Source organism: Microtus pennsylvanicus, chromosome 17, assembly GCF_037038515.1.
Source record: "Microtus pennsylvanicus isolate mMicPen1 chromosome 17, mMicPen1.hap1, whole genome shotgun sequence".
NCBI lineage: Eukaryota > Metazoa > Chordata > Mammalia > Rodentia > Cricetidae > Microtus > Microtus pennsylvanicus.
The window spans coordinates 38,189,950-38,211,976 of NC_134595.1; the positions used below are offsets into that span (position 1 = coordinate 38,189,950).

General features: G+C 47.5%; 1 long non-coding RNA gene across 1 annotated transcript; it reads right to left on the reverse strand.

Moving 5' to 3' along the window:
• Positions 1-4,494: 4,494 nt before the first annotated feature.
• On the reverse strand, positions 4,495-16,569 carry LOC142837196 (uncharacterized). The gene is made up of 3 exons (XR_012908208.1): positions 16,447-16,569; positions 7,366-7,539; positions 4,495-4,779 (listed from the first exon to the last, which is right to left on the reverse strand). It is a non-coding gene; the product is annotated as an uncharacterized LOC142837196 (long non-coding RNA).
• Between the last annotated feature and the right edge of the window lie 5,458 nt (positions 16,570-22,027).

Consider the following 22,027-nt stretch of genomic DNA (forward strand, 5'->3'; position numbering starts at 1 on the left):
TCCGAGAGCTCCGCCCCTGTCAGGACGCGTTCCGGTTCCGTTCCCGCCTCTCGTGCCGCCTTCCCCAATCAGGACGCCTCCTAACCACGTGGACTACTCAGCCCCGGTCAGGCCGCGCCCCGCCTCCAAGGCTCCACTGGCCCCGCCCCGTCAGGCCAACCCCCACCAGGCCCCGCCCCCGCTGCTCCTCTAGCTCCGCCCCGTCAGCCCTGCCTCTGCAGGCCCCGCCCCTACCAGGCTTCTAGTCCCGCCCTCATAGGGCGGAGTCCTACTGGCGCTGACCGCTCCTCCCTTCCCTTTGTCAGCAGCATTGAAACTCCTGGAGCATCCTAGACAGCGCCGCCCATTGCGGCAGCAGGGCCCTCTAGCGTCCCGGCGGTGTTAGCACAGCCGTTGACCTGTGGGTCCCTGAGGTATAATAAAGAGGGCTCCCCACAACCACCCCTATAATAGGAGCAGCATGGTTATTAATGTTCATAGGGCACCGTGAACTTCTGTTATGATAAACGTCTTGCGGCGTCAAATTCTCACAGTTTTCTTATACGTGTGATTTTACTGTCAGCATTTTATAGATGAATGAGGATATTACCTGTCCTTAGTTACAAATGGCACAGCTGGGCTCTGGACACCATGAACTTGTTTACAGAAGCCTGGAACAACTGTTACCGGCTTCATAGGTCTTTTCTATCGTTCTTGATTAAATATTACACTGTTCTGAATGTCTCTGAGGAACACAGAAGCCAGTGATCTAGTCACTATCACACGGCTGTTTAGGTGGCCCGGGGATTTGACTTTGATATCCATGCTTTTTTTCTTTCTTTTAGGCAGGGTCTCATTCTAGTTCAGGTTTTTCTGGAACTGACTATGTACACCAGGCTGGCCTCAAATCCATGGCAATCCTGCCTCGACCTCCCAGTTGTTGAGATTACAGGCACGAGCCGCCACTACCGGCTGTTTCTAAGTCTTAAAATGATAGGAAAGAAAAAAAACAGATTCCATATATTCATGGAGGCAATTCCAATATTTTATTTCCCAGTCAATGGTGTTGTGTAGTATTCTTAAAACTCAAATATCTGCTTAGCTGCAGCGATGGGGCAGGACTCCTAGTGGCTCCGAGGTGAAAAGCACAGCTCAACTACTAAGGGTTTAAGAATCTTCCCAGGTATCAGTGTGGCGATTTCTCAGAAAATTAGGAAACAACCTTCCTCAAGACCCAGCAATACCACTTTTGGGTATGTATCCAAAGAATGCTCAATCATGCCACAAGGACATGTGCTCAACTATATTCATAGCAGCTTTGTTTGTCATAGCCAGATCCTGGAAAAAACCTAAATGCCCCTCAACCAAAGTATGGATAAGGAAAATGTGGTACATTTACACAATGAAGTACTACACAGCAGAAAAAAAAATAACGACATCTTGCAAGCAAATAGATGGAGCTAGAAAACATTGAGCTACAAAACATTGAGTGAGGGGCTGGAGAGATGGCTCAGAGGTTAAGAGCATTGCCTGCTCTTCCAAAGGTCCTGAGTTCAATTCCTAGCAACCACATGGTGGCTCACAACCATCTGTAATGAGGTCTGGCGCCCTCTTCTGGCCTTCAGGCATACACACAGAATATTGTATACATAATAAATAAATATATATTTAAAAAAAAACATTGAGTGAGGTAACCCAGACCCAGAAAGACAATTGTCATATGTGCTCACTCATAAGTGGTTTTTTTAAACATAAAGCAAAGGAAACCAGCCCACAAATCACAATCCCAGAGAACCTAGACAACAATGAGAACACAAAGAGAGACATACATGGATTTAATCTACATTGGAAGTAGAAAAAGACAAGATCTCTTGAGTAAATTGGGAGCATGGGGACCATGGGTGAGGGTAAGGAAGGGAGAGGCAAGGAGGGGAGCAGAGAAAAATGTAGAACTCAATAAAATCAGTTAAAAAATATTCTTTCCAGGGTCTCTGGGGGCATCTGCCTCTTATTTACTTGGGATGGGAATGATCAGGGATTGGGAAAAATTCCGGGAGCCCCCTTCCACCTTCACTGCAGACTGGGTAGTGTCAAGATCCATTCAGTTGGTGACAGGCTACATCTGTGTGATTCCTTCACTAGTCTTTGGATATCATTGGGTCCCTACTGATTTGTACAATTAGTATCTGCTAATAATTATAGAAGTAACATTATGTATGAAGACCAGAGCTGAGTGGGACTCTTTTCTCTAAGAGTCTGGTTCCTTGCGGGAGGGAATACATTCTAAGCTGCTGAGATCTGAAACAGGATATAGTCAGTTCGCCATGTGAATTCTGCATCCTTGAATCCCCAAATCGAAGTATTTGGGGGTGAGTCCTGTATATTAGTCAAGCAGAAACTGTAAACATATTTTAAAATATATTTATAAGAACAAGACATACTATTAAGCTGCTAGGCATGAACACATGAAAGACCGTATCTCACGTCACCCAAGGAAATGCAAGCTTAAAATAGTGTGCCATTTGTAATTGGTAAGATTAGTAAAAACGGAAATGGTTGGCAATGGTAGGCATTGGAAAAAGCTTGGGGCAATACTTGTCTCTATAGTCAGTGTTCTGCAATGTAAATATTCCATATGGCTGCTTTCAAGCTATGAACATGATGTCACTGAACACAGAGTTAGGAAGAAGTGTGCAGGAACAAGTCACTGTGTGTGTTCCTGACAGACAGATGCATTGGACATAAATAACAGCAGAAATTTTAAAATGCAGTAAAAATAGTTGAAAACTGATGGTTTTAAATTTTTATTATCTCTACAAAATAATTTGTTTAATTATACATCTATACACAATAATGTTTTAATGGTTGCCGCATTTAACAACAGGATCATTGAATTCTTGGGAATTTGACAGTCATTTCTCATGAACTGGTCTCACCATCTTTGCTATGAAAAGTACTTCCATAAAACCCCAGATTGGGCCACAAGGTCAGGATGTTTATAGACTAGGAGCCTCTTATGGCTAGACCAAGCTAAAATTGCTGGGGCTTGAGAGATTCTCACACCAGGAACAAAATAAGGCAGGAGGGACTCATTTCCGAGGAAAAGCTCTGTCCCATCAAATGCTCTCAGTGAGTCCCCGGAGCCTTCCTAGATGTCAGCAAGAGCTTGGCACTCGCATGCTCTTGAAATCTTGGAAACGAAACCCTGGAATCTTCCAGTTTCACTTGCTCCGAGTTAACCTACAAGTCGCTAATTTGGGAGCTCAGGCAGCTGAGCTGCGCTGCCTTTCCCACCAGCTTTGCTGAGACACCTCTGACTTAGGGTTGGGACAACAGTTGCTCAGGTTACTTTGCAAAAACTCGAAGCCACTTTTGCTGGAAACATGGACTCTTCACGCGAGCCTCAGAGCTCTGCTACATGAATTAAATGGGACGGAAGTGTTGACACGTCTTTCATGTTGTATTTGTCCTGTTGTGTTTGAAACCTTAGGTCAGATTTGATGACCTGAGTTCCATCCCGGAGCCTCTAAGGTGGAAGGACAGAACTGAGTCCTGGAAGTTGTCATCTGTCCTCATGTTTGCCATGACATGAGCAAGTCCCCACTCGCACACATCCACAAGTCCCTCTCTCCCTCCCTCTCTCTCTTTCTCTCTCTCTCTCTCTCTCTCTCTCTCTCTCTCTCTCTCTCTCTCTCTCTCTCTCACACACACACACACACACACAAACTTTAAAGTTGTCTAAGACTGAAACACAGGATTAGCTCAGCCTGCTGCCGTTAGAGCATCCTGACCTTGTCCTCTCTGCACGGCTCAAACACCTGTACTTCCTCAGTCTTATCAGAAGGTTGAGACCAAATCCCAGGGTCAGGACATTTATGTGACAATGAGTAAGCCAGTGGTTCCTGGGTTGTCACCACAGATTAGCCTGCAAGCCACAAGGCCAGAATGTGTGTGCACAAGGAGGAAAAGATCTTTTGAAACCTTTCCCATGACCAATGGGCAATTACTAAACCTTAATCCATCCCAGAAAAATCAATGGAAGTTTGCTGCTTGCTTCTGTTCAGCGAACAGCAGCCTGATGTCCCTTTCAATCACTGCTCGGCATGCTCCTTTGGCTCACACTGAAGTTGGCTGACTCAGTCTGAAATTACAATAAAGACACCTTGCTTGCTGTCTTGTCAATAATATGTGATTTGGTATCCCTCTATCCCTCATTTTTGAGACAGGGTATCACCAAGCAACCAAGGCTGCTCTTGGATTCATATGTAAACCATGCTAGCTTCCAACTCACAGTGATCCTCCTGCCTCAGCCTCCCAGCCCTGGGATTATAAGACTTGGTCCTATTTCTACTGTTTCTGCACCATAGGATCTCCACCATCTAGTATCAAGTTGACCCACATGATCAATATCTGGGAAGTTTCTAGAAATGGAGAAAATCAGAGCTTACCACCACACCCAAGACATTACTATTTTATTATTTTATTTTATTTTTAGAGCTGAGACTAACCCCGGGTTGTCACGAATACTAGATGAGCACACTCCACCACTGAGCTCACTCCCAGCCGTATTTTACTGTTGTTATTGAGACAGTGTCTGACTACGGGACTCAGGCTGGCCTGGTAGCCACTATGTAGACCAGGCTGGACTTGAACTCTCCGTTCTTCTGTCTCAGCTTCCTGGGTACTGGAGCTGTGAATATGCACATCCATGATGAGCTTAGGCAGTCTGAATGAAGTTTAAGATGCAGGGTTCCAGAGTTCTGTGCTGCAGAAACCGAAACAACTCCTTAGGCCAATCACCTGAAAAATGGCTTCAAATTAGATTGCTGAATAAAAAGAAGAAAGAACAATTTCTAAAGTGTTTACTAGGCAAATAAATACATTTAGGTACAATGATACACAATGAACTCAATTTCTAGGAAAGTATATGTCTGTACACGCAAATAGGTCTGGAAGGAGAGCAGTCACCTATGGATAAGGGATTCTAAATATGGGCGTGAGGTTGGCATGAACACAAGACTGGGTGACTGCAAGACCCAGAAGTTTCTGCCCTCAGCCTCTGCGCAAACCCTCCTCGCCAGCACTAGCTGGTGTTTCTAACGTTACCATTATTCATTCTTGATTTTTGATTTAACAACTATTACAGTGCAGAGACCTAGGGGTTGGCCTAGCAATCAGTTCTACAGCTCATTGGGAGTTGATACGATATGACGGTCTTTCTAGTCCATTAGCTGTTAGAGGAGCCGCCTGAGTGGTAACGAGCCCCTTGATGTCGAGGGAGATTTGCGTCTTGGGACAGCCAGTGATACTGTAAGGAAGAGGGTGTGTGTGTCTGTCTGTGAATCCTGCCCTATCTGCTAAAATGGGTATAGTGACGGGCTCAATGAGATGATTTGATTCATATTGATGCCAACGCAGGGGAATCTCACTGGTGGCAAACACATTGTTCCAGTGAAGAAATCGTTTGCTTCAGGATAATAGGATAGGAACTTGCATAGCCAGGTACAAATTGTCTTCCCACAGGGTTGCTGGGTGGGGGACAGTTTAGTTTTATACACAGGACTTCTGCTCAAGGCTCTTCTTCCGTTCAGTACTCAATTGAGAACTACAGATCCTGGATATCCTGAGGAGAGTAACTAACTCAGGGGTGATAACTTTGAATCAATTATGTTCTAGGAGGGAGATTTAAACATTACTTTTATTTTTAGTAATATAAATTTCCCCCACCCTAGTTTTTATGCGTATGGGTATTTGGCCTGTGGTGCCCGAGGAGGACAGAAGCAGGCATCGGATCTACTGGAACTGGATATGGGAGCTGTCATGTGGCTACTGGGCATTGAACCCGGTAAGTGCTCTTAACCATTGGACCATCTCTCCAACCCCAGAATGTTTTTTTTTTTTTTTTGATATGAATATTTGAAGTGAAAAAAGAAAACCTGGCCAGGTGATGGTGGCATGGCACACGCCTTTAATCTTAGCACTCAGGAGGCAGACACAGGTGGATGTCTGAGCTCAAGGCTAGCCCAGTCTACAGAATGAGTTCCAGGACAGCCAGGGCTACACAGCGAAACCCTGTCTCAAAAATGAAAAAAAAAAGGAAGGAAGGAAAGGAGAAAGAAAGACAGAAAGAAAGAAAGAAAGAAAGAAAGAAAGAAAGAAAGAAAGAAAGAAAGAAAAAAAGAAAAGAAGTGAAAACCTTGAGATAAAGTAGGGAAACATTCAGAAAAATGGGACAAGTCTCCATTCATCTTTCATCTGCACTAGGACCAAGGACCACCCATCCTATCTGGTCCTCTCTTCTGATGTCTTCCTGATCTTCCCTTGTGTGGGCATCCACATCCACACACACACCTGCAAGCACCTTGACCTCTGGGATTTATTTACTTTCTAAACAAAGCACACACACACACACACACACACACACACACACACACACACACAACTGTGATGGCACCTGGAGCCCACCTGCTCCCTGGAGGTGTCTGTCTGTACCACAGCACCCACGCAGCTGGAGAAACCCACAGCCATGCTGATGGCGCTCACTTAAAATTCATTAGCCTTCAATTCTTCTTTGTCCCGCTCAGAGTTCCTGCCTACCAAACTTCCCAGGAGTTCCTTCTCCCCTTCCCCTAGAGGATGGTTCCACCTGATGCCCTGCCCTTTGCTGCTGATTCTACTATGGAAACAGAAGTCTTCAAAGCACGTGGTTCTTGTTTCCGGGGCTGAGGCATCTGTGCTTCATTGTAAGTCACCTACCTGCGTACAAGGTTCCCCTCCTTCCTTCCTTTCTATCTTTCTTACTTTTAAGTGTGCATTTTTTTTTTACTTTTTGGTGTCTGTGTGTATGTATGGTACATGTGCATGGGTGTATGCGTGTACAAATGAGGGTGGGTGACGCGTGTGCAGATGCACGTACACACACATGCAGAGACCGGAGGAGGATATCAGTTACCTTCCTCCATCATTGAAGCGTGGTCTCTCACTGAACCTGGAGCTCACGGATTAGGCTAATCTAACTAGCCAGCTTGCCCCAGGGATGCCTTGCCCCTGCTTCCAGAGCTCTGGGATTGCAGGCAAGCTACTATGACGGCCGGATTGTTTTATATGGGTGCTGGGGATCTGAACTCCTGCCTCAGACTTGCATGGCCAGTGCCTTAGCCTCGGAGCCACCTCCCCATCCTGCTTAACTTCCTTCAGAGTAAGGCCTCACTTCCTCTTCCTGTGAGTGGCCTGAAGTGACCTGTGAAACTGGTTCGCTATTCTCTTTACCCTGAAAACCCTACAAAATCATGTAAATCAAGGTTCAAATCTTCATGTTCACTTGAAGAACCCATTGAGACTGCCCAGGCCATCAAGGGTATGTGTATCCAAAAAGCCACCAAGTACCTGAAAGATGTTATGTAAAGAGACAGTGTATTGTTCCCTGAGCAGGTGTGGTGGCACACGCCTTCAGTCTCAGCATTCAGAAGGCAAAGGCAGGCAGAGCTCTTTGAGCTGAAGATCTGCATGGTCCACACAGTGAGGTCCAGAAAGGCCAGGATGACATAGAGAGTCTCTGCCCTAAAACAAAAACAAAAACAAAAAGCCAAAATCAACAAACAAATGTTGTCCTCTGACCTCTGCAAGTGAGTGAGCAGGTTCACAATAAATAAATACACTTTATAAAAATCAGAACAAAAATAATCATTTCAGCTGCTACATACCTCTAATTCCAGCTACTCAGGAGGCTGAAGCAGGAGGATCACAAGCCGAGTGCCAACCCGGACAATTTAGTGTTACCCTGTCTCTAAATAAATAAGTAAATAGCTCTGTGTACCACAGGCAAATAAACTACAATACGGGCTGCAGCGATGACACAGTGGGGGAAGACACTCGCTGCCCAGCTTCCATCCTGAGTTCTGTCTCTGGGACTCAGGGCGGAGGGAGAGAGCTGATTCTGCAAGCTGTCCTCTGACCCCCACACTAGCGCGTGACAAGAACACACTCACACACATAGACATGCAAGAGTAAAATAAAAATGATGCTGGAGGGATGGCTCAGTGGTTCATAGCACCGATTACTCTTGCAGAGGGCCCCAGTTCAACTCCCAGCACCCACACGGTGGCTCACAACCGTCTATAACTCCAGTTCCAGAAGATCTGAGGCCCTCTTGTAGCCTCCTAGGGAACTGCATGCACGTGGTACATAGACATGCCCACAGGCAAAACGTCCATACATATAAAATAAAAATACAACGTTTTAATAAATACAAGCAATTCACCACCCGCTTCTAGCTTTTCTTCAACGGTGGCCGTACTCTTCTGTTTGCTTCTGAGCCAATCTATTTTGAAAAGAGTTACTGAGACTCCCGTTTCAACTATCCCTCATTCAGCTGCAAGCTCTTTGGAGTAACGTTTCACGTTAATGAGTCCATCAATACTTCTCTTGTCAAGGTAAAGAGCAACCAGCACGAAGCAAAATCCAGTGGTCAATTTTCAGTCCTCACCCTACTTGACCCACAGGCCACATCTGCCGGTTACCTTCTGCCCCTCTTGGAAACTCTCAGCCCTTGGCTCCCAGGCGACTTACTTACCCTGCTGGCTGACCACTCCTTTCCCCCCTCCCAACCCTTTCCAGTCTTCTCAACTTCAAGGGGAAACCTGTGGTGGTGTGGATGAAAATGCCCCCCAGACTCATGTGTTTCTTTCCTTAGTCCCCAGCTGATGAACTGTTTGGAAAGGATTAGGAGGCGTGGCTTTGTTGGAGGAGGTGTGTCACGAGGTCATGAGGCGTGAGTTTGGTGGTTTCCAAAGCCCAGGGCCAACCCCAATGTCTCATTCTCTCTGTCTGATGCCTATGGATCGGGATGTAAAGCTCTCAGCTACTTCTCTAACACCATGGATACCGACTGCCATGCTCTCTGCTGTGATGACAATGGACCAACCCTCTGCAGCTGTAAGCCATCATTTCTTTTATAAGAATTGCCTTGGTCATGGTGTCTCTCCACAGCAATAGAACGCTGACTAAGACAAAACCTTAGGCCCAGCTCTTAGAACCCACACCCTTTCACCCTTTGCCTCATCTGTTTTGATCTTGTGGCTTTAATTAGTGTCTATACCTTAACAATTCCCAGACTTACCCTTCTCTATCCCAGATGCTTCATCTTCCAACCTGCAGCCCCACACATTCACCTGTTTATTCAAAACACCCACGTGCGTCTCTAGTGGGAATCTCCAGTCTCACATGTCTGAATCCAAGTTCCCCTAAGATGACTCCATCTGCTCTTTCTTTCACTGTACCATGGCTATTTCTCCTGGGCTTGACCACCCCTGGAGCAGAACACCGCGGTAACCCACAGGGGGCTGAGGCCTGCGGTCATGTTGGTGACAGACAGAACTGTACAACAGATAGCTGAGTGCATGCTCATGGGGCCGACCATTCTCTCCTAGAGGGAAGAGCAGGCTCTCCCCGAGATTCCAGCCGCCACTCTCTCTAACCCCTAGCTGCAGTTAACCTTAGATACGCTAGAGGGGCCTGGGGAGATGGCTCAGTTCAGAGCCCTCCGTTGCTCTTGCAAATGACCCAGGTCCAGTTCCCAGAGTTTACACGGTGGCTCACAGCCACTCATAATTCCAGTTCCAGAGGATGCAGTGCCCTATTGACCTCTGAGGGGACCAGGCAAGCTTGCGGTACACATACATTTGCAGGCAAAACACTCATGCACATGAAATAAATAAATTTTTTAAAAAATGATATAATGCATGATAGGCTATGTGCTGGGAGGCAGCTTAATTGACAGAGCATGTAAAAAAACACGCAGAGCCTAGCGTGGTGGCATGGGGCTGTCATCAAGCACTCGTGAGGTGGAGGCAAGAAAATAGGAGCTACAAAGGCTACCCTGGGCTACATGAGACCTCGCTCTAAAAAAAAGAAAAAAGACAGAAAAGGAAAACTGGTGGATAGGGGTGGGACTTTGCTGTGGTGTGACTATCTGTGAATCACCCAAGCTCCTGAATAGAACAGCAATGAATCCATTACTTTGCCAACATAGACTCTAGAATCTTTCGGGGGAGGGTCTGTTGGTTTGTTCTCTGCCTAGGGTGAGCAGACTATGTCTCCCTAGAAGAACATACGACACTCAGTAGAGGACGATTGTGCCAAGAGCTTCTGACCAAATCCCACACTGTCATCCTCGGCAACCCTCTTTCTCACAATCCATGTCCAAACTATCTGCGTACCCTGCTGTCTCTGCCTCCTGCAGCATCTTCACCAGGCAGCCAGCTGGTCCCAGGTCCTCTCTTCCTGATACCCGTGTCACCTCCTGTCTTACGGTCTACAGAAGCCTCAGTATCTGTTGACTGAGGGTAGCCTGCAGGCCAGGGACAGCTAACGGGTCTCACTTTGCTGGTGTAATCCCCAGCTCGACAATGAGTACTAGAGACAGGTGTGAGTGGTTAAGAGCACTCAGAGCTCTTGCAGAGGATCAGGTTCAGTTACCACTGCCTGCAGGGTGGCTATCATTACAACCATCTGTCATCCCACATTCAGGGTACCTGAACTTGCAGGCACCAAGCATGTATGTGGTACACACACATACACACAACCAAAACATTATACATTATAAATATAACATTTATTATACATACATTTACACTCTGAATTAGCATCTTAAAAAAATGATCGTTCTTGTCTGGGTGTGATGGCCCAGCCAAGAGAGGAATGCTGTCATGTATTTGAGGCCAGCTGAGCTACAGAGTAAGAGCCTGTCTCAAAACTAAGCGTTCTTTGTAATAAAGGGTCTTCGTGGAACACTTCTGAGCAGCTAAAAGCAAAGAACCGTGTTAGATTCAACAACTTGAGTGGATCTCATGGGCATTAAGTTGAAATAAAAACAAGTCAAAGGGAGGAAGAACAGACAAACGGTTGGCAGACACACAGAAACGGTGGTGTAGGGAACATCTTTTTCTTGTTGTTCGTTTGTTTATAGCCTGCCTGCTACTTGCTTTGTTGTCCTTGAATTCCAGGCAGCTCTCCTGCCTCAGCCTCCCACGTGCTGAGAATTAGGGCTCTGCAGCTCCGCATCTGACTTCGTAAGGAACATTTAAGTAATTCTGTGTAGGCAGAATTTTTCCATCGGGACCACCGACTCCCAAATAACCACACAGAGACGTATTATGAATTGTCAATGATTAGCTGATAACTTAGGCTTGTTACTAGCTATCTCTTATAGCTTACATTGACCCACGCCTTTTAATCTATGCTTTAGCACATGAGGTTACCATTTTTCAGCACGCATGTTACCTCTGCTTCCTCTGCCTCTGGCTGGCGACTGTACATGACTCTGCCCTTCTGCCCAGCATCCTCTCAGTTTGGCTCTCCCTCCTAACCTCTTCCTGCCTCACTATTGGCCAGTCAGCTTCTAGGTGCATGCCTTGTCAAAGACACATCTTCATAGTATACAAGAAGATTATTCCGTAACGATTCTGTATTATAATGGCAGTGGTGGTTATGAGTGTGCCCGTGATAAAATAGGGGTTGCCAAGGATTGGGTGTGCAGCTCAGTGGTAAAGCTTGTATGTAACATGCACAAGATCCTGGGCTCAGTCCTAGCAACAAGGGGTCAAGAAGGAGTCGGCCAGATAAAATATAGGATTTGCAGTTCAATTTGAGTTTAAATAAAACAAGAAATTGTTTCAGAAAATATGTTCCAAACATTACATGGTGCCTACTTAGGCTAAAAATGAATTTAAGTTAGTGTTTGTCATCGTTCCCTTATGTTGATGTGATAAAAATACTATGATCAGCTAGAGGTGGTGGCACACACTTTTAATCCCAGCACTCAGGAGGCAGGGGTAGGTAGGCGGATCTCTGGGTTTGAGGCCAACCTGGTCTACAGGGTTTGTTCCAGGACAGTCAAAAATACACAAAGAAACCCTCTCTTGAGAAATCAAACCAAACCAAACAAAGCAAAACCATATAAACAAACAAAAAAATCCACTATGACTAAAGCAACTTAGGGAAGAAAAACAATTATTTGGCTCACACTTCAGTTCACAGTCCCCTGAGGCAAGTCAGGACAGGAACCTGAAGGCAGGGACCATGGAGGAACGCTGCTCACTAGCTCACCTGTAGATTCAGACTCTGCTGGCTTTCTGACATAGCCCAAGACCAACTACCTAGGGACGGTGCTGCCCATAGTGGGCTGGGCACTTCTGCATCCGCTAATAATCAAGACAACCCCTCACAGACATACCCACAGCCCAGCCTGATCTAGGCAATCCTCAGCCAAGGTTTTTATCTCAGAAGTCTCTAGGCTGTGTCACACTGATAACTAAAGATGACTAGAACAGTGTCCATATTTTAATTTACTAATGGTGACAATCCTAGGTGGGGAGAAAGCAACCTAGTATATGCCCATACTCACAAGGCCAATTTTCTGGCTGTGGTTGTATGCTTTGTAATCACCCGGAGGAAATTGAGGGAAAGAAACACAGAGCTCTCTTTCACAATGCCCTGTGAGTATATAATTATTTTAAATGGAAAGGGTTTTTTTTTTTTTTTCCGGCCTTGAAAAGAAAGCCAGCCACTCCTGCTGGGTGGTGCAGAGAGGTGAGCCCTGCCTAGGAAGCCTTGTTTCACAAAGGCCCCAGGCAGTGTTGCCCTCACGCGCCGACAATGCCGTGCAGTTAGTTATTGGCCATAGAACAAAGTGGTTGTGAATATGCTTGGCTCATCATATCTCTCCGCTCTTCCACCTCTTAGCCGCAGGTCGCGTTTGCCCTGGTATGCTGGAGCCTGCAGACACTCAACCCATTGCTGCTCTCCGTTCAGCAGCTAAAACTTGCCTGGGAACGCACCACCCAGACGGGCAGATGCTACAAATTGGTACTGATTTTTTCCCCCTTTGTGCCTCTGAAGGAGGATGAGAGCAATTATCTCAAAATGCAATCAGAGTTAAATGAGATAACACACCTAGGTGCCTATGGCTAAATTTGTCAGTGAACAAGAAGTGATAATTGACGTAACCTCACCTACTATACTAACGCGTTTTTAAACTTTGAGAAACTCTAGGTGAGGTTATGTCTTGATCTTTGCGTGTATATGGTGTGAGTGTGTGCGTGTGTGCGCGCGCACACGCGCGTGTGTGTGAGTCACGTGCACGCGTGTGTGCATGCCTGATTCATCCTGGCATCTTTAGAACTGCAGTATCTGATTTACATATTAGATGCTAAGTAAATGCTTGTGGACTTGCTGAATAAATGGCAACTATCAGTAACTTATTGCCATATGCATCTAGAAAATTCTCATATGGCCTTAGGCCTATAGAGACACACTTAATCTTTAATCCTGGGTATTTTCAGGCCATGGAGCCCCCTGTCATGGCTTTCTAGAACATTCCCCAGAGACACAAGGTTCCTGCCTTCCCTTAGCCCTCTTCCTCCAAGGGCACACACCCCGGAGTCCTCCCTCCAGGTAGCAGGAAAAGGCCCTCAGCCTCGCCCTCCTACGGGAGCTGGCTTGGGGCATCTTTGGCTCCTAGCCTGTCTGACTAGAGGTCATTTAATCCTGGCTGGATTTGTCGTGTTTATTTTAGTGAGCAGGGCTGTTTACTTTTGGTTCTTAGTTCTGGGGGTGCTTGCTCATTTTGCTTCCCTTTTATTTACTCTTTGTAAGCACTTGGGTTTGAGTAAACATGTCTATAAAGTTCTAGGAACCGGGTTAGCCTGTGTCTGGTATTTTAATGGCCTTTAAACAGTGTCTGCTCAGGTAAGCATTTTATAGATAGATCGAAAAGCTGGGAGGATTCTGTTCTGAGTGGCCTCTGACTCCTTCCAGGCTGACAGCGGGTCACCAGTAGCCTATGAATCAAGGCTTTTCATCAATAATAAAAATGCCAAAGCCAACACTCAACTAAAAAGAGAAACTGGCCCACGCTGCCAGCCTGGGAAATGTGACTCTCTAAACCTTAGGAAGTGTAAGGATCCACATCCTGCGGGGTGTGTGTGTGGGGGTGCTTTTTAAAATGCACATTCCCGAACCCCGTGCCTGAAAATTCTGGTTTGGAAGATCTGGCCTGTGGCCTGGAGATTTGCATTTTTAGCAGGAACAGCGAGTGATTTTGCTATCTTTGGGCCACTCGGAGAAGCAGTGGTCCAGAATCTCAAAACCGCTTGTGCCGATGGGTGGGCCGTGCTCCAGTTTTTTTGCTGTGTTGCTGGGTGCCACGGTGAGCTAGGGACAAACTTGTTTGCTAGGAGCAATGGTATTGTAGCTGGAGTAAGGCAGGGTAATGGGGAGCAACCTTCTGCTGAGCCATGTGCTCCAGGACTGAGGGCAGAGACCATGTATCCCCAGAATTCCTAAACCAGTGCACCTCAAAGAAAGTTCTCACTGGGGAGCGGTGGCCTTGATGGCGTGGACCAGGACACTCTTACTGAAAGCAGGAAAGACAGGCCTGGTTACCCCGTGGTAGCCGTGAAGTCAGATGTGGCAAAGAGAATGGGCACCATGGTGATCTGACCACTCCTCCTGAGGCTGGGATCTAGATTTTTCCAAGGCAGAGTGGAAACCAGCATGCCTCCGGCACAACTTGAAGGGTGCCCGCGGCATTGCCTTAGCCTGCTGTGGTGTCATGAGGGCAAGCTGGAACCCAGGGATTTCCCACGCTAACTTGTAGCAGCCTACATTTAAACAGTTGTGCTCCTGACCCGGGACAGGGAATCCTGTGTTCTGGGAGGTTGTAGGCAAAGACTTTGTCTCCTTGAAAAACTCCTGGGTCCTCCCATCAGCCAATGCGCTCGCCTTCTATCTGCATGCATTGGCATGCCTGCGCTTGTCTCTCCCATCCGAAGGCAGGCTCCTCAAGGGCACCCCTGCCTTGTTCCCTGCAGGACCCAGAGCCCGACAGTCAGCTCTCCATACAGATTTCTGGCGCACGAATACTTGAATGAAAGACATCCCCGCCACCCACAATCCCTTCATTTACTCATCCTACAGCACGCTCCGAACATCTGCTGTGGGCCAGGCTCTTGTCAGCCTGAATAACTTCTTTACCTCCCCGAGCAGCTACCAGGCCCAGTGGTGGGAAGCTGGAGACACATCCTTTGTGTAATGCACCCTGACAAGGCCTAGATCTGAGGTCTGATGGAACCGGGCCTGCACGGAGGAGCGAGCTGCAGCCATGACAGGTTCTTAAGTTAGAGAAATGGTGTCTTGTCTAGGAGGATTTCCCCCTCCTGATTCAGGGAGCCCCATCTGCCCTGAGGCCTCTCTGCCTCTGCTGACAACCGCGGTTGCTTGTTTCTGCTAAGATTGCAGCAGGGTGCTTCTATAGCAGCAATCTATAAAACACCATTTACAGCCATAACCAAACCACAAAAATCAATCCCCAGCGCTTACTCCCATCAACAAACATGCTTAGGGCGCCTTCTGAGTGTGGAGCACAGTTTTTAGGTGTCATGGGAGATAAACGGATGAATAAAATAGGAGTCTGTCCCAAGGGGGCTTCTAATCTCCCTAAGGAGACAAGATACCTGAAGATGAGATGATGAACTATGTGAGTAAAACTGTGCATGCCAAGCAGCAAAGGAAGGTTCTAGAACCTCACTGCCCAATGCAGCAGTCACATGCAGCTACTGAGCTCTTGAGAAGGAGCTATGCACCCAAGCACTCTTGTGCAGTGCTGCAGTAGAAAACAATGTAGAGGGCAGCTTAGAAACAAAATGCAGAAAATAGCCCCAGTCAAAATGCTGATCTCGTGGCAAAATTCTATTTTGGGAAGATTAAGTATATTGCTATTAAGATTAATTCCAGCCGGGCTGTGTTGTCGCATGCCTTTAATCCCAGCACTTGGGAGGCAGAGGCAGGCGGATCTCTGTGGGTTCGAGGCCAGCCTGGTCCACGGAGCAAGAAGTCCCACGACAGGCTCCAAAGCTACACAAAGAAACTCTGTCTCAAAACAGCACAAAACAAAACAAAACTAAACAAAAGAGAGTAATTCCATCTGTTTATCGAATATTTCTTTAAAATGTGGCTTCGAGGAGGTTTAAACTTGTCTGCGTGGCAGCACATTTGAGATGCTCCCCAAGGGGAGCCATGGACTGTGCTGTCAAAATTGCCAAGGGTTCTGAGGAAATGGGCCAGCAAAGGAGTAGGGAGGACACTGAGGAAGTTTCCGGAAGGAAAGAGCAGTTTCAGGAGGCTGAATTCCCCAGTGACACACGCTCACCGGCTCTGTCTTCCTCTAGCTATCATCCAGAAGGATAGACCCAGAAGCACCTGCAGCTTCCCTCCCATGGTAAATGAAGTTCCTAGCCAGGCGATCCATGCAAGGGTAGGTTTTAAAAAGGTAGCACTCCAAGCTGAGCAGGACAGCCCACCTAGAATCCTAGGGCGGCTGAAGCAGGAGTTCATCAGGCCAGCTTGAGCTGTGCAGCGAGATCCCTCCACAAATCGTAAACAAACAAACAAAAAAAACCTTGCTCCTACCTGGCTGCCAGCTCTGAGCTTGGATAAGGGCCATGGCAGAAACGGTGTCCTTAGAAATGGGAGTCGATTTGAGGTGAGGGAGGGATCCTCAGGGAACAGGGTGGCCCTGGAGGAGGAAGACAGGCTCTACCCTAGCCAGACTAGGGCGTGTTCTGTCCAGGGTAATCTGGTGGCTGAATCCAATGTGATGCTCGGTTTTCTGCTTCTGGCGCTGCTTCCTACCTCCCCCAAGTCAGTGTAGACACTGTAAACACTTGAATACAAGGATTAGCTCACCATGAGGTGTCTGCCTGGGACATTGTGAACAACTCTTGGTCGCTGTGTTTGTATCTGTGTTAAATTGATCTTTCTAACCCCCAGCACTTAGAACATGAGGCTTGGTACATATCCAGTGTTCAATCCATATCGATGCATGGATAAACGAAGGAAGGAGAGTGCCCCAGTGAACAGAAAATAGATACATTAAACCACAGATGCCGAGTCTGGAAACAGGCTAGCCCTGTCCTGGGCTAGGTGCTATGATTTGGAGAGGGCAGCATGAAGGATTTTTTTATAGGTCAGATCCCACAGCGTCTGGGTCACTGTCTGGTACTCTGCTCCTGTCATTCCACCAACTGAAGAACCGTTCTGCCTTCATCTTAGCCTTAAAAGCCATTTTATAATAAAGACAAATTAAGTTCCTTCCTATTTATGATTAAACCTCTGTTTTTCAAGAATTGGGCTATGCCTTACCCGTATCCTTGACTACAAATGGTTCTGTACTGCCTGTTCCAGGAATGGCAATCATGTCTTTGTTTCAAAAAATTAATAACCGTCTTGCAACCCTGCCTTTGCTTCAAAAGGGTTGTTACAGCTACCCTGTCATGACCACCTGTTGTTAGGACCACCTTGTAATCATGTCTTTGTTTTAGGAGGTCGTTATAGCTAACCTGATATGCTTAAATTCTGCTCTTATAATCCCATCCATTTTGCCCACCAAATCCCCCATGGGGGACCCCCCCCACGCCTAAACTATAAAAAAAACCTTATCTTCCTCACATCCAATGCTCAAACCCCGCCTTAGGGAGAGGCAGCCTATGTACACGAATTAAAAAGCTTGCCTTAATTAATCTCCTTCTATAATTAATTAGACTACGAGTAGGGTCAGTGGTCTTTCTCCTCCCATCTTTGGGATTAAAACAGTGTATCTTTCCTTGGAACTCCTTGGGACTTTGAGACAATGTGTCTAGGTTAGCCTTCCAGTGCTAAACCTTGCCTCGTAGTCTTTGATATTATTAAGTACTTTTAGAAACCCCTAAGGTCTCCTTAAAAGGAAGGGTGATGTGAAGAATTCCAGGAGAATTGGATGAGCCTGGCGTGGGTGTGGGTGTTTTAATGGATTTCTGGATCAGTTAGGGAAAAGGGTGTCCCAAAGCCAACAGGAAGGCTGCAATCCCCCATTATGACCACTGGAGGGCACCTGGACCATGGACTACCAGAGCTCCACCTCCCACCTCTTAGGAAAACTGATTGAATTCAACAAACGTTTCAAAATCGTTACAATAATAATAGCTCCCGTGTGTTGAATATCCAATTCAGTGCTGTATAAATATATACATATACTTTGTTTAATATTCACTACAGTCGTGAATTGCTTAAGGAAAAACCGAGGCATACGGAAATCAATGCTCTTACCTAAGGCTACTCAGCTAAAATTAAACAAAACAAAACAAAAAACAACATTTGGGAGAAAGGACTTGAATCCCAGCCTGTAAGCACCAACAGCAAACAACAAACGAGTGCAGGGAAAGTGGGAGAGGGGTTCTCTGGATAAGCAGAGGTGAGGCTCACATATTTCATCCCAGCACAATCCACACATTCTGAAACCAGGATGGGTGGCTGATGGTTTGTACATTTCATGCGGTAATAATGTTTCTGTTTCCTCCCGAAACGATGTTATTAAAGAAACGAAGTGTCTCACCATCTATGGTATCCTAACATGGAAGAAAGAGAGACTGGGTGATACAAGGCAGGAAATGGTCTTTTCATTGAACACTTGCTACAGTTGCTCAGAAGCCAGACTATGGAGAACATGCTGTTAGTTGGCAGTGCTGGGAAAGTTGCCCCAGGCCCTGTGGATGCTAGTCCAGCCCTCTCCCACCCAACCTTATACCCAGTCGGTGCCTAGATAGCACGCATCATGTACCCAGAGCCTTGCCTGAAATTTCTCCGCTATTCTTCATGGCTCTAAGCTAAGGGTCACAATGGATGGTCCTATTTACTGACGATCCAGAGAAGGTAACAACACACCCAAGGTCACACAGGAGGAGGAGGAACTGAGGCGAGAGTCTCCAGTGGTTCTAGGTTTGGGCTCCCAGAAGAGAAGAACTGAATGATCAGGCTGTGGCTAGCCTTGAAGGGGAAGAGGAGAGAGAGTTCCACTGGAGAAGAGTAATGGTGTCCCAGGGAGAGGGACAGCAAGAGCAAGGCTTTGGAGGCAGGCCATTCAAACAAGCTACCCTTGGCTCTGTGAGGCCAGTGGTGGCTAGCAGAAAGTTACACAGACAAAATTTATCAGGGCCTCCTCAAAGTCAATTCTACATACACGGTCCTGCATCGGTAATATTTTAGCTCGGTGTATATTGGAAACGTTGCTAATTCGGGGTGCCAAGAAGAGGGGTTCAAATGAAGGGCCAGGATTGGAAGTGGGGTTGCTTCTGTCCAGCTCAGAGCTGAATTGAAGCCTCCGTGGCCGGGACCCTCTCCAGTGACAGGCCATTTGGGAAGTGCAGTGTGTGCTCAGGAAATGGCCGGATTGGATTTCAGGGAAGATTAAATGAGCTAAATCTGGCCGGGGCTGGGGGAGGTGCCAGGGGAAAGAATTGCAAAGGACCGGCAGCTGGGAGGCCCAGAAGAGTCGGCCTGGGACCTAGGGGTGGGGGTGGGGATCCCAAGCTTGGCCGGAAACCCTTTTGACCCCAATAAGGTTGGAACGCTGGGTCACCCTGTAGAGACATTCTACTTAGTTGGAGTTAGGGGTGGGATGGGGCAGACACCCAGTTGAAAAGAGATGCTGAGCCAAGCTGAAAGAGAAATTAGGGTGCTGACCCTGTACTGAGTTTTTGTGCCTGGAGCCCCAAGGCCCCGACTCCGGAGATTGCCCTGTGATGGTGCGAAGCTCCGAAGAAAAGAAGTCGGGGAGCAACTCGAATCCCCTCCCGCACTGGGTCCTCCTCTCCTTGCAGCCCCTCCCCCGTCCTGAGTGGCAGCGGCGGCTGTGGCCGCTCTTAGTCCCAGGAGTAGAAATTCAGTGCTTCTATTCCGGTACCCAGGATGGGAGGGCAGAGGAGGGTTTGATTATCTGAGGTCTGATGAAGAGGGACGTCCGAGGGACTCTGGGATCACTGTGGGGACGAGTTTCCGGCAGGAGAAACACTTCTACCCGCGAAGTTGGGATGTTCGTGGGAAAAGAGCCTATGGGGACCAACTCTTGTCTCTGGCCCGGGGGAGCTAGGAAGCTGGGCCGGTGGGAATCCCCGACAGCTGGCAATCGGCCTCTGAGGCTCTTTCCAACTTCGAGGCCGCAAGATCAAGCCTGGCCTCCAGTGCCTAGTCTCCAGACAGCCTAACTGGAAGAGACGTGTGCGTAAGGCCGGTGGGGGGCAGTCTGTGCCTAGGATGCAGCCAAAGGGAGTGTGGCATCCGCATTTCTGTGTGGGAAGGGGATGGGGGGTGTCCATCTTTTGCCCGACAGCTAGGAAACCTTCACCATCCCCACCTCACACACACCCATCCAGAGGCCTCAGCTCTCTCCAGGAGGGCAGTGGGGCTCGAGAGAGAAGCAGGACCGGATGTTGGGAGGCAAATGAATTTAGGACCTTTCGCCCATGGAAATCCCCTTAAAGAGTTGCGTTAAAGAGGAAGATTGAGGCTGAGGTTGCCAAGTTGGTCTGCTGTATGGCCCACAGAGACAAAAGAGCAGCCCTTCTAGGGCCACTAGGAAGGGCCAAATCTGGGCAGTTTTGTTGTTGTTGTTGTTGTTGTTGTTGTTGTTGGTGGTGGTGGTGGTGGTGGTGGTGGTGGTGGTGGTGGTGGTGGTGGTGGTATGGTAGTAGTGATGGTGGTGGTGGTGGTGTGGTGGTGGTGGTGTGGTGGTGGTGGTGGTGGTGGTGGTGGTGGTGGTATGGTAGTAGTGATGGTGGTGGTGGTGGTGTGGTGGTGGTGGTGTGGTGGTGGTGGTGGTTTGGTTTCGCTGTGCAGCTTTAGGGAACTTACCACTTACCTCTCTAAGCTCTGTTCACCTGCTCTGTAAGAGGAAGACAGAAACACAGAAACAACTGCTTCCCAAGGTTGTAAGGACTAGACATGGGATAGCTGTCATAAGGCAGCTATCCGCAGTACCTACCCTACGGGGTACACAGTTGGTGCTCGGGAGGTACAGTGAGGTCTTAGGAGAGGCTGTTATAGTCTGCTGGAGATCCGGAATCATGAGGCCACCTCTACCCCGTGCTTCTGACCAGCAGTAACTGTCGTGGAGAAGGCTATGATGTGGTAATGGCTGACCCTCAATGCAAGATGCGCTTACCTTTCACAGATGGGGAAACTGGGACCCAGCAGCGCTGGGGTTGAACCTAGGATCCTGTGTGTGCTAGTGATTTACCAGCAAGCTACAGCCCTAGGTTTGTGTTTCAGGCTGGTTTCCAGGTCACTGTGTGTCCCAGGTTGGCCTGGGCCTCTAGTTCTCCGGCCTACCCCTTTGAGTCTGGGATTACAAACTCGTACCACATCTAGTTTTCACCAGTTCCTTCGTTCTTTGTTCTGTCTTTCTTTTTTTTTTTGGTTTTTTGTTTTTTTGAGACATAGTTTCTCCAAGTAATCCTGGCTATCCTGGAACTCACTCTGTAGACCAGGCTGGCCTCAAGTTTAGAAATCCTCCTGCCTCTGCCTCCTGAGTGCTGGAACTAAAGACGTAGGCCACCACAACCTGGCTTACATTCTTCTTTTAAATTACATTTTTAAAACATTTATTTTGTTTGCATGTGTGTGGCTATGCATATGTACCATGACTTAGGTGTGGAGGTCAGAGGACAATGTGGGAGAATTTTCTCCTTCCATGATGAGGATCCCAGGGATTCAACTCAGGCCACCAGTTATGGTAACAGTCACCTTTACCCAACTGAGGCTCAGAGAGGTGAATAAACTCACTCAAGAGGGATCCGCTTAGGATTTGAATCCAGACAGGACCTACCTGCTCTTCCGCAGTTCTTTCTCTTGCTCAGACCTCTGAGGAGCCAAGTAGAACTTGAGCCATAGTGTTGCCATTACTCAGTGGGTTTAAGAAGATGGGAGGGTAAAGGCTAGGGAGCTATAATAACGTACAACAAGCCAGGTGTGGTGTGCAGGCACAACCTGTAAGCCCAGCAGCACTTGAGAGGCTACATAGCCAGACCCTGTCTGGGTGTTCTCTGGAATTTTAGACCTGGTTTCAGCATGAACCCGGACAGTTCAGAGAATAAACACCCACCCACTAACAAGCACAGCCTGTCGTGTGTTGTGGTCTGCAGTGGCAGAGAAGACCCTAGGGTCTGAGCAGACCCCCACG